The following is a 16,697-nucleotide window of genomic DNA, read 5'->3' as shown; positions in this document are numbered from 1 at the left end:
ATGCTGTTCCTGCAGATCTTTTTAAATCAAACTTAGATCTTTGGGTCCCCTATATAACAATTTTAGCAAATTCTATTGCAGCGGGAGCTAGGGTGCCACAATCCTGGAAGGGGGCCGAAATACTTCCTGTACACAAGAAAGGGGATCGATCTTCTCCGAAAAACTATCGCCCCATTAGTTTGATCGATACTATTCAGAAAGTGGTTTCAAGAATGGCCCTAGCTAGAATTCAGGGGTGGATGGAGCAGAATAACATACTCTCCCCTATGCAAGCAGGGTTTAGATCTGGTACTAGCACCCTAGATCAGGTGTTTCGCCTTACAATGTTATATTGGAAGGTGGTCCTTTTGGGCGGAGGTGTCATGTACGCTGCCTTTGTTGATCTCAGGTCGGCTTTCGACTTGGTTCCGAGGGCCAAGTTATGGGATGCCCTTAGACTTATGGGCTTTCCACCTGAACTTTTAGAGCTGGTTAGGCGTCTACACGAGGATAATTTTGCCCGTGTAAGATGGGGGAAGCAGGGCCAGGTAACCGCTAACTTCCCTGTCGAACGTGGGGTTCGGCAGGGTTGTGTGTTGGCACCCACGCTGTTCCTCCTGTTTATTAATCGGGTGGTTGCTTTCTTTAATGAAACACAAACTGATGCACCCACCCTGGGGGGGGCCAAGTACCCCATGCTAATATTTGCCGATGATACCTTGCTCCTTTCTAGGACTCGAAGTGGCCTTCAGGCAGCTTTAAATAGATTTGCAGTATTTTGCACCGAAAACGACCTTCAGATCAACGCTGATAAAACCAAATTTATGGTATTTAACAAAAACAAACAAATTACAAGTTCATTTTTATTAGGAGGTGTCCCCATTGAACAGGTCAAAGTCATGACCTATCTAGGCGTGACTTTGGACCATCAACTTAACTGGAATCCACAGTTGGAGGTTTTAATTCTGAAATTTGTCCGCCTTACTGGCTGCTTGCTAAGGGAACAAAAAAAAACCTTGACAAAACGCATTACATCAGCGTTAAAAATCTATGAGGCCAAGGTCAATGCAGCCACCTTGTACGGTGCGGACATTTGGGGCTACAAAAGCTTGACAACATTGAGCATAGCACAGAATAGGTTCCTTCGGAGTCTAGTTGGGCTTCCGCAATCAACACCCATAAAACCACTGCTTTTGGATTTAGGCTGTAGACCCCTGGATGAGATGGCACAGTATCGGCTCGTCGCTTTTTGGCGGCGACTCTGGACGACTCAAGAGCTTAGCCTCTTTGCCCACGAATTGTGCGAAATTAGATCATTGTGGGGTGCCATGAAAATCCCTTGGTTGCGGGAGGCAAACAGATTCTGCACTCCATGGGCCTTTCTGAATTATGGTCACATCCGGAACGTGCTAGGTTCCCTTCCAAAGTGGAATTTAAAGAGCTATTTTGGGCTGCAAAGAAATCTGCACTGGTTCTACTCTCATCAGAAAATAGCCTAACGGGATTATTCCTAACAAATAAGATTACACCATCCCTTGAGCCTTTTTGGGATTTGATATGCAAAGCCCTCGACCGTAAGCTGTACTTTCAGTTTCGGGTGGGAACGTTGCCGATCAATTCATTTACTGCAAAATGGACAAAGCCTTCTACCTCCAAGTGTCCTTTTTGCTCTGATCAGGTTGAGAGTATTGGCCATATATTTTTTGCTTGCCCAGCATATCGATTGCCTCGACTAAAATGGCTGCAACCAATTTGTAAAACTTTAAATTGTGTGGAGAATCGCACTGCCCTGTTGAAATTACGCGACATGCGCAATGAAAAAACTGTGATTTGTGTTGCTAAATTTCTGGGGTGGATGTGGCTGATTCGTGCAAAGAATGTGTAACCCCGCTTTGATTAACTTGCTTTTTAAACTGTTTTTTAAATTTTGTATGTTGCCCACGGGCTATCTATCTTTTTATACTTGGGGTTCCTTGGATTACGTAACAAATGTTGATACTTTGTAAATGTTTTTACTCTGTGGTCTTTTATGAATTTTATTCGAAATAAAGACTTTTGAACTTGAACTTGAATATAACATTCAGTGAACTGAATGCACACATATTAAAAAATATTTTTGGATTTTGTGAATATAATGCAGTTGAGAAGAACATGTTATACCTTGAAATAAATACTAACATATTGTAGTGAATGGCTGGTATTTAAATGGATATAGGCAACATTGAAATGAGTATGACTCACATTGAAATGAGTATACCACTTTAAAACGGCTGTAATATGTGTGAGCTTTAATATGAGCTATGTTGAAATGTACAATAGCCACATTGAAAAAAGAACATGTTCAAACAAATATGAAAATTGCTGTAATGATTATGACAAAGGTTCAAATGATTGCGACTTATGATATACTTTGGCATGCACTGAAATCAGAATGGAATGCAGTAAGAGGAAAATGGTACACATTGAAATTACTATGCCATATGTTCAAAATGAATATTTGATGCATTGCAATTGTATCAAATACTTTAAAATAAATATGACCATTACAGTATGATCCATGCTTAAATGAAAATGACATGTATGAAATTAATGGTACCGATGGTGAAATAAATATGACATACTTCGAATTGATTATGATATATATGTTGAAATGAGTATGACCCCTCTTTGCAGGAATATAATACGCATTAAAATAAATATGGCTTATGCTGTTATGGCATGGCGAACTAAATATGGCATGCACTGAAGGTAATACAACCTCTGTTGGAAAGAATTTGGAATGCCAAAAACATTAATATGACTTATACTGAAATAAATATATTTTCTGAAACAAATAAGGAATGCATCAAAAATAATATGACACATTTTGATTTGAAGTGAATTTAACATGCATTGAAATGAATCTGACAAGGGTTGAAATGAATATGACAGATGTTTATTTGTCACTAGTTGAAATGAAAATGGCCCATGTCAAAATGAATATGATGCACATTTGAATTAATAAGGTATTCCTTGAAGATAATATGAAACTCTGTGAGATAAATGTGGCATGAAATGAAAAGAATAAGGCACAAGATGAAATAAAGATGACTAATGTTTAAATGAATATGGCATGCACCGAAATGATAATAACATGCTTTGAAATGAATGTGACAAGTGAAATTTATTTTACATGTGCTAAAATGTATATGTCATGCCCTAGAATGAATAAATAATATGTACTGCAAGGAGAATAAATCATTTTAAAACATATGGACATTCTGCATGAGGAAGTTGTGGTACAAGGATATGTATTATGAGAAGTTTGAGGGACAAGACAGAGAGACTATGGGCCATATGTAGGTAATTGCCAAATACCGAATTCTTAATACCGAATTTTACCGATTCGGTATTAAGAATTCGGTATTTGTGATGTAGGTAAATATTCGGTAAAAAATACCGAATCGTTAATATTCCTTATTACTGATTCGGTAATACCGATTCGGTAATAAGGAATACCTACCCATTCATTCCTATGGGCTTGGAGGCCCATAGGAATGAATGTGAAGACATTCGGTATTACCGATTCGGTATTACCGAATCAGTAATACCGGTAGGTATTTCAAGGGTTCCAGGGTGTCCAAAGGAAACCCTGTTGCACCCCTGAAATGTGCATGTGTGCACATGTGGCACACATGCATGCCCTAAGGGCATGCATGTGTGCCACATGACACTTTAAAAAAGCAAACTTGTGCTTTTTTAAAGGAATTTGGTAATTACCACCAACTTGAAGTTAGTGGTAATTAACAAATTCCTAAGGCCCAAAAGCACTCTTAAAAGTGCTTCCTACATTGCATTTAAGGAATCGGTATTATCGATTCCTTAAATGCAAGGCCAATTAGCAATCTGTATTAAGGAATCGGTATTTACCGATACCTTAATACCGAATCCTTCCCTACATCACGAATGCCTAAATACCGGTGGGTAATGGTGACATTTACCGAATTTCACCCTTACCGACCGGCATTTGGGCCACCTATATCGGGTCCTAAGATTCTTATTACAAACTGCATGGAACAGCACTACTGTATGATTTTGTGTGGTGATACCTCTCAGCCCATTTACAAGTAATACTGAATTCGATTTAAAAGTCTAATTTCAAGTTGCCAATGAAGCTGCCTGATGAGTGGAAATACCATGGAAATGTTTCATTTGCCGAAGAATGGTGGTTTATCATGTCAAATGACAAGAATGTGCCTGGAAATAACATTTCCAATTCAAATGTTCACAAATTGGTGCATACTCAGCTACAATTACATTAAAAAACACTACACTATAAAATATCGCTCCTAGGTGAGGACATCATAAATCTAGACATCATGTGATATAGTCTAGATGTGAAGTATTGTTATACGAAATCTATGAACATAGCGGGACCTATTCACAAACTGCTTTTTGTAGTACTTTAGTAGTACTATAATAGCACTACTAAGGTACTACAAGATGCTATTCACAAATCTATGGATGTTAATCCTCTGCTCCTCCTCTCCCAGCTTTTCTGTGGGGAGATCCCCACACATGTGCATTTACCACTTAGGGACTGATTCCGATCTCGCTCATAAGTGCACCGAGCGCAATCTGGCCTGAAAAAATACGAGCCGTATGCCTGTTTTCCGCCCAGGTCTTACAGCTAGTACAATGCGAGCAACTCGAAAATTACCGACCGAATCGTTGCCGGGTCCGAACTGCTCCGTACATCTCGTCCGTAAGCAAACTGTGCCGTGCAATGGATGTGATTTACGACCGAGCCAGCACGGTGTACGCGTCGGACAGCCAGTACGAGTTTCCGGCTCGCAAAACCGAGGATGTTGCCTTTGGGGGTCCACGTCAGACACCCTATCACCCGCAGCCTTACGACTCGGACACAGGGGGAGTCTTAAGGGTCTCCCCAAAACAGGCATGTACGGTGGGGATGGTACCGACGCATACCCACTGTAAGGGGCACCTCTGAGCGAGCCGTACCCATTCAGTCAATGGGAGCCCATGTACGCGCCGTACGACCGGCTCCCCTTGACTTCTATTAGAGTCCGACCGAACCGAGTCTGGCAGTATGCGGCCGCATTGTACTCGCGCGGTCGGACTGCAGGAGTCCGGCTCAGTCGGAAAACACTCCTGCTTCAGCTCGGTCAGAGAGCTTTCTGACCCAGATCGGAATTGGGCCCTCAGTAGTAAAAGGGGAAAGGCAGGGGAGTGGCTACAGAATGAATCATACTTACTACTAAAGGGGAAGGGTTTAGGGGCAGCAGGGAGTGATTTAGTGAGGGTAGAGAGGGGTATAGGAAGGGATATGTACCCGCCCGCCAAAGAGTATGCTGATTGCTAGTCACAAACTGCACTTCTAAAATTCCCGCAACCAAAAAGGGAGGTCCAAACAGTAGTAAATTATTCCAAGGTCAGAGCTGGGGTAAGATATTTTATAAATATATTTGTTTCAATATTAAATTATATGTATTTATGTGTTTAACTATTTTATAGTATTTAACTAAATTTACATTATTTTCTGTGGGGTTTTATTTTAAGTCACTATCTCCATTATATTCTATGAGAGGGTGTTTCAGTACAAGAGATTGGCCATGTGTTCAGGGCTGGACTTACTACTGTTTCTTTTTTTGCAGGAGTAAATTACACTCAAATGTTTGGCTCCACCCTGTTTTTCAGTAGGTGAAGACATGTAGGTCTGCACTTTTGAGTAATGTTACAATTAGATTTTTTGAATAGCACAAAGTAGTAAAAGTAGTACAGTAAAAGTGTAAGAGTAAATTATATGTGAAAATTACTCAGAAGTGTAAGTTACCTTTGTGAATAGCCCCAATAGTTTTTCTTTTAAAAATCACTTCCAACAACCCAAGAAACAAATCTAATAACTACAGAATCTATGCCCTGGGCAGACTCAAGCAACCTCCCACGCAGCCCCAAACATCATGTTTCAAGACAGCACCATTCTACCACGACCTGCACCCCAACAAAATCAAGGAAATAAACTTATAAGCACACCATCTATACCCCAAGATAGCTCATTTCGAATTGTCACCTAACACAAGCATTCAAATTTGCACTTATTTAAAAAGATACTGCATGAACAGTATGTATCCAAACTGCACAGGCTAATCCTGATATGTGGGCCTGAGACCTCATTGGCTACGCATTCATTTCATTTTCATTTCAAAATACTTTATTCAGCTTTATGAATAAAACCATAAAAGTTACACAACACCATAAAACAATTTATAAAATACAGTTCATATCTTTAAAAGTAATAATAAATCCGATTCCAGTATGATAGGGTTAAAATATATGCATCTGGCACACGATTGTGGAGGATAATCAGGGCCAAGCAAACATTGTACAAGATACAGACACAGAAGGTAAAAAGTGATAAAGCATAAAGTGACTATCAATTCTCCATACATATTCTAGATTGCAAAGCAGACTTTAAAAAACCTACTACTAATGGAATATAGTCTGGTTTTAGCAATTGTAGGTAAAATAGAGCAGGGCGGACCTGAATAAAGTTCAGCTTCTTTAAAAGAGGAATTAAAAAATATTTACGAGGAACAGTTTAAAAGGTACAAAAAAACACAAAGTGCAGCAAATCCTGTGGAGACACTCCGTCACAGCCACAGGGTGCTAGCACCTGTCCGCTGCAGCTCCCCTTTGGAACCGCTAAAAGCAAATGAAAATAATCCGAACGAAACCTGATCAATAAAAAACGCTTATGAGTTGATAGAGGCCACAGAAGCTACGGTTTCATGGAGGGAGTGGTTTTGAGCATCACATATTTGCGATCACTGTGTTTTCCCAGTTCAATGTAATCTCTCTCAAGCTTTTTAATTGTCATAAAAGTCTTCTTGACATAGCCCACATCCTCCAAGGTAATATCAGGTTTAAAAAATAAATCAGGCTGCCCTAGCTCTTCAAAACAGCTCTTAATATATTTTAACCACGGGATACGTAGCATGAAATCCAGACTTAAAATATCCCTTAGAATCTGATGTTTAAGAGCTAACTCATCATTCAGCCAACAATTGAGCCAGAGCAACAAGGGGTGCATAGCCAGGTTGTCACTAATATAAGGCAGCCCCACTTCTTCGTGGAACACCAAATTAGATGTACCCCTTGGCACTCCAAGGAGGCGTTTTAAAAAGTTGCTCTCCACCACCTGTATAGCATCAGTTGTAGCATAGCACCATAGTCCACTTCCCTAGCTTGAAATAGCAACACTTTTCGCCTGGTTAACTTCAACATTGCCGCCACATGGCGCTTACCCATTTTGGCGGCAAAGTTGAAGATTACTATGTTGGACTGTGTAACCTCCCCCTTAGTCTTCTGAATGAGGGGCCCCCAGTCACTTGGCACATAGTCTTCTGGCCATACTCCACAATGAGATCAGCTGCAGGTTTTAGAATGACAGAAGGCAACGTGATGGTGACAATGACAGCATTTCCGAGCCCCCGTAGTAGTAGATGCATTTTAGGACACTGATGTGGGGGTCAATCCCAGGACAAAAGTCTTCAACTACTGTTAATCTGATGTATGTTGGTGCAGTGCTTCCATGCAGGGAGGCAGGCAGTGGTTTGGTGGTAGTTGCCGGGAGCTGCACGTAGTGTGGCAGGTGATACAGAGCTGAGTGGTAGTGATGATTTAATGACATGTCACTAGAAACTTAGGACATGCAATGACTATGACATTATCTGCTACATCGGAGCAAAGTTTATTTTGTTGCTACCTTGAGATACAATTTCCCACACTTCAATGGATTCTCACCTACAGGCCCTTCCTCCTGTATTTGTCATGGATGATATCTTCCATAGCAGTACACTGTTGGCATATGCTCCCATCCCCTATACCTAAACAGAGCATTGCATATGGTGCCTCCCCAGCGTCACACTTTGGTATAACTTTTATCTCTCATGTGGTTATCATATTTTTGATATACCTGCTAGAAGCAACTACACATCTAGCACTCGAGGATCATGCATTACTAATCCATCAGAAGTGGGTATGCGTCAAATGATATTAATGTTCCCTGATGCATAGGTAATATTTACTTAGAGTGTTGGCACAAGTACGGGCATAATACCATTATGTCAGACACTCACATAGTTCCACATTTTCTTTTGCTTCAGTCCACCCTGCATGCCCTTAATAGATAAAAAACCTTAAGGCTTATTAAGTTTTGAATTCTCTTCTCCGAGGGAGTAAAGTTTATCACTCCTGCATCTTCTCGCTCATTAGCAAGACTTCAGGTCTGCATTTTAAGAGGATACGAGAAATATGTGTAGCTTGCCTCTGGTGTCTTCAGCTTATCCCACCCACCCACCCAACAAACCATGGTTGCTCATAAGCTGCTACCTTGCCCCAAATACCCTTGGTTTCTTGCCCTCATTGCTCCCAAGTGTTGTTGAACCCTGGGTGCAATCTAAATGGATATTCAAACCTCCATATAATATGAGCGGCGTAGACCATGAGGTGAGCTCAACATGGTAGCATTTCAGAATTGTTCGGTCATCTAGATTAGAGTAATAGATAGAGCTGCTCGAGTAGATTCTCATTATTAACCGATGGAAGGAGATTCAGTATATGTTAAATTTTGGTGGAGAAGAAATCTGCTAGCTCCTCACAACGGAGGTCTGAAGAATCAGGGGCCAGAGGGGGTTCTGGGACTTTCATACTTTTTTTTATGATCCGGAATATTTCTTTAGGTGAGTTGGAGAAGGTGAGTTCGTTGTAGGCCACCTGGGTTGCTTTGTGTGCTGCTTTATAGGAGATGATAGATGCCCTATAATCAGATTTTTTCTCAATTGCAAAATCTTTCCTCCATATTCTTTCTAATCTTTTGCACCGCTGTTTTAGTTTGCGGCTTGATGGCTCTTTAGAAGCATCTGGTAGGCTGCAAGGTCATGGGCAAGGTCATTGGCTGCTGTGTCCTGAGGGTCATCGAAATGGAGGTTAAAGTCTCCCAAAAGATTAAAATTGGATGATGTGCTGGCTAGATTTGCAACAGATACAAGTAACGAGCTGCAGAATTGTCCCTGTGCTCCTGGGGGGTGATATAGAAGAATGCCGACAAGGGGGGTGAGCTCGATGGAGAAATGGGCATTTTCACAATCTGAGAAAGGACTGTCCAGAAAGCCGCAGACTAAATGGCCCTTATAGATAATAGCAATCCATTCCCTCTTGCTGCCTGCTCTATCTACACGCCGGATCAAGTAGCCAGGGGGAAGCGCTTGGACAAAATCTGGATCTGAGCTTGGTACCAACCAAGTTTCAGTGAGGAATTGCACATCAAGTGCTGTGTCTTGCAGTAACATGGAGATTTCTATGGCGTGTTTTGACTTGGTTCTGCAATTAGGCAGAGCCATGTTGAGCTTCTCCCCAGCCATCGAGTACACTCTTGCCATTAAAGGCAGTTCATATGGGCAGTGAGAACACTTCTGTTGCATTTTCTTCAAAGAGATGGAATGTTTACAAGGTGGAGTTAGAGCTTTCCTGATTAGAAGAATTTTGTCCCGTCTTGAAGAGATCCTCCAAATTTGTATTAATTGTCTCATTCAGTGACCCCCATTACCTTAGCCAGCACCTTATTTATAAGTCCTTCCAGTCTATCCTCCATAGTATTCTCTGAAGGTTCAAGGGACATGGCAGAAGGTAAATATTATTTAAGATTACCGGGCTCTGTGTAAGGAAACAGCTGCTCTGGCAGTTCATTGGACTACAGTTGCCAGAATTCAAACAGTGTGCCCAAGGAGTTAAAATGGCCACTGTAGTGTCTTTACTAGGGTATCCCGATCTCATAAAATGGCCCCTGGCACGTACAGAGCGTGCTTGATCATCTCTTAAGGGTCTTTCCTCTAATTGTGAGGTCCTTTCCCTATTGTTGTGGCCCAGTCTGTTTTTCTCTCTTTTTTTATTAACTGTACAATGGTTGTGCATCGCACCGTTGCCTTATTTACATCGGCCGGTAACCACTGAGGGGAGAGGAGGACTTCTGGTGCCTCTGTAATGCAGATGGACTCCCTTCAGAGGCAGCGCCCGCAAGATGACTCCACCAGACTGCTTCCGATGGATAAGTCACCACGCACAGCTCAACAGCCTCAGCGGGAGTTGACCTTCGTGAGCCGGTCTATGTGTAGAGTCGGCTCTCAGGGTTTTTTTTCCCAAGAAGCTCCAGCCCCTATGGCAGTAGGGCATGGGCTCAGGCTTTTCAAAGAAAGCCGGCCTACAGCAACAAATGGCACAGGTCAGTCTTTGAAAGAAAAAAACCTGTCCACGGCAAAGGTGAATTCTCAACCTTAAGGAGCCGAGGGAGAACGCCCAAAAGTTGTGTCTGGCATGGCCTTCGATCTGATGCTGTAAGAGAGGAGTAGTTAGATACAAAAACAACCATCCTCCTTCCCAGGGTTAGGAAAAGACAATGGAAGACATTGGGAAGTTACACAATAATCTGGTTGAATATGTTAGTACCAGTTGTAAGAGGGGATAGTATTCTTATTTTCTTTAGGAGAGGGTGAAATATCTCAAGGTAAAATAACACACAGTAAGTATTAGTATTATAAAAGCTGTACTTATCCTGTGAGCAGCAGCAACAAAGATCGGAGAACACTGCGTGTGGGGGGACTTTACAACCTAAAACTAAAATTGCTCTAGGTTTTGAAGTGGCTGAGGCATTTCCCTAATTGATACATTTCATCATAAAGGGGAACCTGCGGGCTCTCTGGATTTTCTGGTTCCTGTTCTGTTCCACCATTCCAACTCAGGGAACTTACTCCGGAATAGTATAATCACAAATGCTCTAGCTTTGCTAACTTGTGTGCCCTGTTATACCGGTAAGATTCTTAAATTGTTGTGGAGTTGCTGTTTTTCAAAATCCTCTGAATTCCATTGTGTGTCCACTAGTTGTGCCTCATGTGCTGTTGATTGATCTTTTATTGTTGTGAGCACAGTTTCCAAAGCTGCTGCCTAACTCTAAACTACTGATATCCATTCTGAAATCTTCGAACAGGTTTTCGAGATTCTCCTTACAGCTCTCCGGTACTTTCTAGTTGAAGGACATGCTTTTCTGTTATCTGGACATGTCTCTTCCTTGTGTGACATAATGCCATGAAAGATGGCTTCAAGGGTAGGTGATTCACTCACTCTAGACTGCGGTGGCTCAATACCAGTCCCCCTTCAAAGATATGTTGAGTAATAGCATAGTCCCATTTCAAACCCCTGGTACCTGGCTGTCTACTCACATTGCCCAAACCAGGGTGCTTATGAACAATAGACCATGTGCCCACCCCTTCCTGAGCCACATCGCTAGGTGAGCAGTTCGGAGCAGCCGCGGCCCATGCAGGTAAGATCGGTGGGGCTGGAGGCAGATGGGGGGGATTTCGATGGACGATGACGATGGGAAAATGAAATCATTAATTTTCTCTCGTCATCGTCTGACGAGATCCCCCCCACCCTACCCAGCCCCACCGCTCTTACCTGCACAGGCCGCGGCTGGTTCGGAGAACATTCATCTTATGTATCCGATTAATTGCTTGAGTCCCCCAACTCTCTGGTAAGGAAAACAAGCACTCTGCAGTCTCAACGTCCCCTATGTCAGTACCTTCATTGTATATACTTTCACCATCCTTCCGATAGTTCCCTCTGCCGATTTCAAGTCGTCCGTGTCACGACCGCGTATCCTCAGGATCAGGGCGATGCTATATAGGGGTCCACCTCCAGACTGCCCTAAGCTTTGAATATCAATTACCACAGAGCCTAAGGAAATCAGGCGAGGGAAAGGTCAGGAAGGGACTGGAACGGGAAGGGAGGCTGAAACGAGAAAAGCAAAAGACAAACAATGGGTGAAGTGTACACAATACTGACTACTCTTAGTAATTCTCGCTAGAACACCACCTACCACGGTCACTAACTGAAATCTCTTCTTCTCCCTCTTGGTAGGTAGTGAAAGGAACTACTTCCACCTACAAACACAAATCTGTAATACAGAAAACAAGATCAGCTTTCAAGAAGGCGATTCCACACCCCAAACACTCATCTGCAATTTCTCTCCCCTCATGCATACCTTCCAGCCTTCCTGGGTTTTGCACCAAACGAAAATATCCCCTGAGTATTTCCTCTTGAACCACGAGAGGATAAAAAGCCAAAAAAAACTGTGAATGTTATTTGAAGCTCCAGTAAAGTCCACAATAAGAACACAGTCTCGCAAACAAAATAGCCGGCTTTCCAATGAATCCAAAAATAACCAGTGTTCTCACAAAGTCCAATGCACTCCACAAATGTACAAGAACGCGCCTCCTCGAAGACGCTGTTACTCACAAGGTCCCAAATGAACATACACCAGCTGGTGCTTGAACTGCGTTCAGCAGTCGCTGAACGCCTGAACGGGAAACCGCCGCTCCCCGCTTGTCTTTCCTCTCAGCCGAGAGAACGAAAAGCCTTCCAGAGCGGCCGCCTAAGATACGCCCGCTTCACCCCTCTGACAGCCAAAATTTAACCACTGCTTCCAGCCCCAGCCCGGGACGGAGAGAAGGGGCAATCCAAAAAGAACCACACCGTCACACGGCAGCCGCCGCACGCCGTATTTCCTCGGAAGAGGACTCCGCTTGGCCGGCTACCAGCCAAACGCGGGAAACCACTGGTTCAGAGCACAGAATTCAAAATCCAAAATCACGTACACAGCGCCCCAGCAGGCAGGGAACTAAATAGATGATGACACCTCCTACCTGCTAAGCCTTCTGGTAGTTGTAGTATATGTCTCCTTCAGGACAAAACCATGTCAATAGGCGCTCAGAAACCAAATCATGACAGTATATCCCTCCTTACCAGCGCCTTCTTGCCCCAGGCTTACCCAGATGACAGGCAAAAAAGCGACGAATTGCAAGAGGAGCATGAACCTCCGAACTCGGTTCCCATGAATCATCCTCGGCAGCATACCCTTTCCAGGACACTAGAAACCACAATTTCTTCTGCCGGAATCGGGAATCCACAATTCTGCGCACCTCATATTCCAGAGTCCCATCACGTAAAACAGGAGGGATAGCCCTTCTGCAAGCCGCAAAAGCTGGTTTCAATAAACTGCAGTGAAAGACAGGATGAATCCTTAATGAAGCTGGAAGCTTGAGTTTGTATGCCACAGGATTCACCCGTCTAACCACAGTATAAGGCCCAATATAACGGAGATGAAAAACGCTCCGGAAGCGGAAACGGATGTTTTTTGTAGAGAGCCACACTCTATCCCCCACCTTATACCCTGGCCCTTCCCTCCGATGCTTATCTTCCCATTTCTTGTATGACACTTTTGCCTCATCCAAAGAGGCCTGCACCTTCCTATGGATTTTCAAAAGCGCCTTCACTTGGCCGGCCACTGTCGGATGATTGACCACATCACAGGGAATGGTCACAGGTAGGATGTTTGCATTGAACCCGGAATTTGCTCGAAAAGGTGTCTCCCCAGTGGAACAGTGTCTCCCCAGTGGAACAGTGCCAAGCATTATTGTACGACAGTTCCGCAAGCCATAGCAGAGAGACCCAAGAATCCGCCGCCTCATCCTCATAGCAGCGAAGATATTTCTTCAAGGTCTGATTTAGTCTCTCTGTCTGACCGTCAGATTGTGGATGGAAACTGGTCGACAAGGCTGCAGAGATATTCAATGCTTTACACCAGGTACGCCAGAACCTGGCTACAAACTGCGGACCCCCGTCCGAAATGATGACTTGCGGAACCCCATGAAGCCGAACCACCTGAGATAATAGCAACTGGGCTGTCTGGGAAGCTGAGGGAAGGTTTCTGCAAGGGATGAAATGTCCGATCTTGGTGAAACTATCCACCACGACCAAGATGGCATCGTTCCCTTTATCCATGGGTAAAGCCCAACACAAAGTCCAAACTGATCACCTGCCATGGCCTCGAGGGGGTGGGCAACGGCATAAGCAACCCTGCTGGCTTAGTATGTACATTTGTAGCTCTTGCACAGGTTTCACACTGGGTTACCCACAGCCGTACATTCCTCACCAAGCCTTCCCACCAGAAATGACGTTGCACTTCATGCACGGTCTTTTGATGTCCCTGATGTCCAGCCATTAAAGCATTGTGACACCAATTAAATGCCATTAAACGAAGGGCATGGGTCGGAAGGAACAACCTGTTCTGCACCATAGGTAAGCCATGTTTCAGTGACCGGTGAACCGTCACGTCCGCCCACTCTCTCCATTGCTGTGGTGAACGTTGCTTAGCCACTACCTCCAGAAATTGTTCCACCTGAACTGAACACAACACCACCTCAGGCGAGAGTATAGATGTAGGAGCCATCCTCTCGTTACTTTCAGGACTCAAACACCTGGATAGAGAATCAGCTTTTCTATTCTCCGCTCCCGGTCGGAAAGTAATGGTGAAGTCATACTCAGCAAAAAACAGCATCCAACGCATCTGGCGTTGGGACAGATGTAGAGCCGTCTTCAGGTACACCAGATTGCGGTGATCAGAATACACCGTCAGCGGATGATGACCTCCCCACAGGTAGAGCCTCCACTCCTGAAACGCTTTCTTTACTGCCAGCAGCTCTTTTTCGGCGATAGTATAATTCACCTCTGCCGGATTAAGTTTCTTTGAAAGAAAAGCTACAGGGTGCAACTGGCTTGTCACTGGATCTCGCTGTGATAACACTGCCCCAATCGCCACATCAGAGGCATCCGCTTCCACCACAAACGGTACATCCATCTGGGGGTGCCTTAGAATGGGTGCAGTACTGAATGCAGTTTTAAGTTTTTCAAAAGCTGCCTCAGCCTCCTGAGTCCACGAAAAAGGAACTCCCTTTTGCAACAAACGAGTTATAGGAGAGACCAGCTGGGAAAAATGGAATATAAACCTCCTATAATAATTAGAAAACCCCAGGAAGCACTGGATATTTCGCACATTCGAAGGGACCGGCCACTCCAGAACCGCCGTCACCTTTCTCTCTGCCATGCTGAACCCACGGGGAGTAAGAATCACCCCCAGGAATTCCACCTCATCCACTCCAAACTCACACTTACTCAATTTACAGAATAAGTGATGTTCCTGTAACCTTTGCAATATCAGGAATACATGGCTCACATGCTGGGCAGACGTCACAGAATAGATCAGTAAATCATCAATGTAGATGATCACAAACCTGTCCAGGTACTCCTTCATAATATCATTTATGAAGAACTGGAATGCCGCCGGGGCATTACAAAGCCCAAACGGCATTACCAGGTATTCATAAAGACCAAAACAGGTCTTAAAAGCCGTCTTCCACTCATCACCCGCCCTTATCCTGACTAGATGATAAGCCCCTCTCAAGTCCAGGCGTGTATAAATACCTGCCTCCCGGACCTGATCCAAAAGAACGGTGATGAGAGGAAGCGGATACCTGTTTCGCACAGTCACCTTATTCAGTTGTCGATAATCAATGCATGCTCTCAATTCCTTATTAGCCTTTGATATGAAAAAAACTGGCGAGGCAGCAGGGGAGCGTGAGGGGCGAATAAAACCAAGGGAACAAAAATGATCTAAATATTTCCTCAAATGCTCCGTTTCCGAAACAGATAAGGCATATACCCTACTGGAAGGTACCGTCGCCCCTTCCACCAAATCAATTTGGCAGTCATATTCCCTATGCGGGGGCAACGCCTCCGCCTTCACCTCACTAAACACATCCCGAAAGCAAGCATAAGCCGAAGGCAACTCAACCTCCTTTTCTACAGCTGTGGCTATAGCATACCCTTGAGCCAAAGAGGTCGCATGGGATACTGGAGACATTAAACAACGGCCCCTACACTCCTCAGACTCAAATCCTACCGTTCTCGCTCTCCAATCAATAGAAGGATTGTGTTGCCATAACCAGGGCATTCCAAGGATAACCTCATATTGAGGCGCCTCGATGATGTTCAACACAATCCTTTCTCGATGGCTACATCCCTCCCCCGGCATAACCAGTTCCACGTCCTCAGTATGAGCAGTAATAGGACCAGACTTCAACTGCGTGCCATCCACAGCCAACACCAACTCTGGTCTACCAAGAGGCACTTTCTCCAACCCCAGTCTGTCGACCAACCCTTGATCGATAAAGTTGCCTGTCGCTCCAGAATCAATCATGGAAACTACAGAATGGCTTCCATGATCAGTGTTCAAAAACATGGACAATACAATATGGGTCTCAGACTTCTTACATGCGGACACCTCTAATGACGGTATTTTCCACTCAGGAGATGGTCTATGTTCCAAAGAGGTGCCCTCAGCCCCAGGAAGACCAGCAGGACTAGCCACTGCCTTAGTACCCGCTAGCTGTTTAGCTGGAGAGAAGTAATTCGACTTTTTTGGCCTCATGGAGCATTCCCTGACAAAATGCCCCTTTTTTCCACAATACATGCAGAGACCCAAAGATCTTCTATTCTCCCTCTCTGCCTTAGTTAAAGGTGGTCGAATCGCCCCTATCTCCATGGGTTCAGGTCCCGTATCCTTTACACTAGAACGTCCCCCCATAGGCAGCCCCCCCACAGATCTGTCACCCCTCTTACGTTCTCCACCTCTGTCTGTCATACGGTGATCTAATCTTAGAGTGAGGTTAATCAAGTCGATACATGTTTTAGGCTGGGGGTCAATCTGAGCTAACACATCTTTGAGATCCTCATTCAGACCCTGATAATACAAAGCCATCCGTTTCTCC

This window comes from Lissotriton helveticus, chromosome 2_1 (assembly GCF_964261635.1).
Source record: "Lissotriton helveticus chromosome 2_1, aLisHel1.1, whole genome shotgun sequence".
Lineage (NCBI taxonomy): Eukaryota > Metazoa > Chordata > Amphibia > Caudata > Salamandridae > Lissotriton > Lissotriton helveticus.
Note: the sequence above shows the minus strand (reverse complement) of the source record.